Source organism: Eriocheir sinensis, chromosome 4, assembly GCF_024679095.1.
Source record: "Eriocheir sinensis breed Jianghai 21 chromosome 4, ASM2467909v1, whole genome shotgun sequence".
Lineage (NCBI taxonomy): Eukaryota > Metazoa > Arthropoda > Malacostraca > Decapoda > Varunidae > Eriocheir > Eriocheir sinensis.
In genome coordinates this window covers 29,028,436-29,030,935 of record NC_066512.1, presented here as the reverse complement: position 1 = coordinate 29,030,935, position 2,500 = coordinate 29,028,436, and the positions used below count along the sequence as shown (strand labels likewise).

General features: G+C 51.7%; 1 pseudogene; it reads left to right on the top strand.

Annotated features, from left to right (window-relative positions):
- Window positions 1-2,500, top strand: part of LOC126982375 (spondin-1-like) — a 63,647-nt pseudogene that overhangs the window by 1,371 nt on the left and 59,776 nt on the right.

Here is a 2,500-nt window from a genome sequence, read left to right as displayed (position 1 = left end):
TCAAAGAGGAAGAAGAAAAGGAAAAAGCAAAATACCAGAGAGAAGGAAAGAAGGAAGAAAAAAACACAAAGAAAGAAAAAAAAGAAATGCCTGAGAGAAAATAGTGAAGGGAAAAAAGGAGAAAGTGAGAGAAAGAAAAAGGTTGTGGCGGTAAAATTAGAAATAATGAAGTATAAAGGAGAGGGAGGCATGGAGAGACGGAGGAAGGAAAGGAAGGAGGGACAGAGGGAGAGAGGAAGGCAAGGATGAAGGGAGGGAAAGGAGGGAGGGTGATATGGAGGGAAGGACCCAGAGAGAGAGGGAGCCAGGGATGAAGGAAGGGAGGGAGGCTTGGAGAGATTGAGGAAGGAAAGGAGGGAGGGAGAGAGGGAGAGAGGAAGGCATGGATGAAGGGAGGGAAAGGAGAGAGGGAGATATGGAGGGAAGGACCCAGAGAGAGAGGGAGCCAGGGATGAAGGAAAGTAGAGGGGAGGGAGGGAGGGAGGCTTGGAGAGATGGAGGAAGGAAAGGAGGGAGGGACAGAGAGAGAGAGGAAGGCAAGGATGAAGGGAGGGAAAGGAGGGAGGGAGAAATGAAAGGAAGGACCCAGGGAGAGAGGGAGCCAGGGATGAAGGAAGGGAGGGAGGCTTGGAGAGATTGAGGAAGGAAAGGAAGGAGGGACAGAGGGAGAGAGGAGGAAGGATTAAGGGAGGGAAAGGAGGGAGGGAGAAATGGAAGGAAGGACCCAGGGAGAGAGGGAGCCAGGGATGAAGGAAGGGAGAGGGGAGGGAGGGAGGGAGGGAGGCTTGGAGAGATGGAGGAAGGAAAGGAGGGAGGGATGGAGGGAGAGAGGAAGGCAAGGATGAAGGAAGGGAAAGGAGGGAGGGTGAAATGGAAGGAAGGACCCAGAGAGAGAGGAGCCAGGGATGAAGGAAGGGAGGAAGGGAGGAGGCTTGGAGAGATGGAGGAAGGAAAGGAGGGAGGGATGGAGGGAGAGAGGAAGGCAAGGATGAAGGGAGGGAAAGGAGGGAGGGTGAAATGGAAGGAAGGACCCAGAGAGAGAGGGAGCCAGGGATGAAGGAAGGGAGGGAGGGAGGCAGGGAGGGCGGGAAGATGAGAATGGAGGAAAGACAGAGAATGGGAAGAGAAAGGTCAGAGATAAATAACAAGAGAAAATGAGGGAGACAAAGGCAGGAAGAAGAATGGGAGGAAGATAGAGGAGGAGGAGGAGGAAGAAGAGGAGGAGGAGGAGGAGGAATGGAGGAGGAGGAGGAGGAACTTAGTTAAGGAAAGTAAGGAGCTAAGAATTAAGATAATTTTGCAAGAGAGAGAGAGAGAGAGAGGCCATCAAATAATACGAGAGGAGATGAATGGGTGGGGGGAGAGAGAGAGAGTAGAGCCTCCACATGCCGTCTTTCAAAAGTTTAATAAAATTGAAACTTTTAAAACTAATTATAATTAATGGAAAGTCATTTTGGCGAGGCAAGAAAATTTATCACACAGTTGTATTATTATTATTAGTAGTAGTAGTAGTAGTAGTAGTAGTAGTAGTAGTAGTAGTAGTAGTAGTAGTAGTAGTAGTAGTAGTAGTAGTAGTATCAGGATCATCACCCCCAACCTCACCACCACCCCCTACACCACCATCACCACGCATCCACACCACTCCACATCACCACTCTCACCACCCTCCCCACCCATCCAACATCACCACCACCTCTACACCACCACCATTTCACTAACCACCTCCTTGCCCTTTCCATCCGTCACCACCACCATCACCACTACTACCACTACCCATCACCACCACCACATTAATCAGCCTCCCCACCCATCACCACCATCACCATCGCTACCACCTCATCCTTCTTTTCCTCCTCCTCCTTTTCCTCGTTCTTTTTCTCTTTTCAATGTTCTCTATACCACCACCTACCACCACCACCACCACCGCCCACACCCGTTCACCACTCTCCCCAACCATTCACATCACCATCACCCCCACCAATGTCACCACCACAACTATAATCCCCCCCTCCTCTCCTCCCCTCCCCCTCACAGCTGTACGGGGACGCCTTCACCATGCACTCCGACGACTGCCCCAACGCCATCACGCAGACCTCCGCCATCCCCAAAAGCGAAATCCAGGTGCTGTGGACCGCGCCGCCCGCCAACTCCGGCTGCGTCAGGTTCAGGTAAGGGACCCACACCTCTTTTTTTTTATTGGCCTGGAGCACTTGGTTTAGTTTTTATCTTATCCATTTTTGTTGTTGTTTCTGTACGAGACAACCCTGAGTGGAGGGACAGAAGGGACGCCCACGTAACTCATGGATAGGTCAAGCCGATCGGTCCTTGAAGGGGGTCAGAATGGGAAGGGCAGCTGCGTGGAGGCTTGCCCGCGTTGACCATCTGGGATTGAGTTGGCGGATGAGTGAAGCGATGCGCCTCCTGGAGTATGCTCCTCGTTAGTTCGTTAAATAAATGTGTGCCTGGGGATACCTGGGGAAGGTAAACTGTGGTAGCCCGG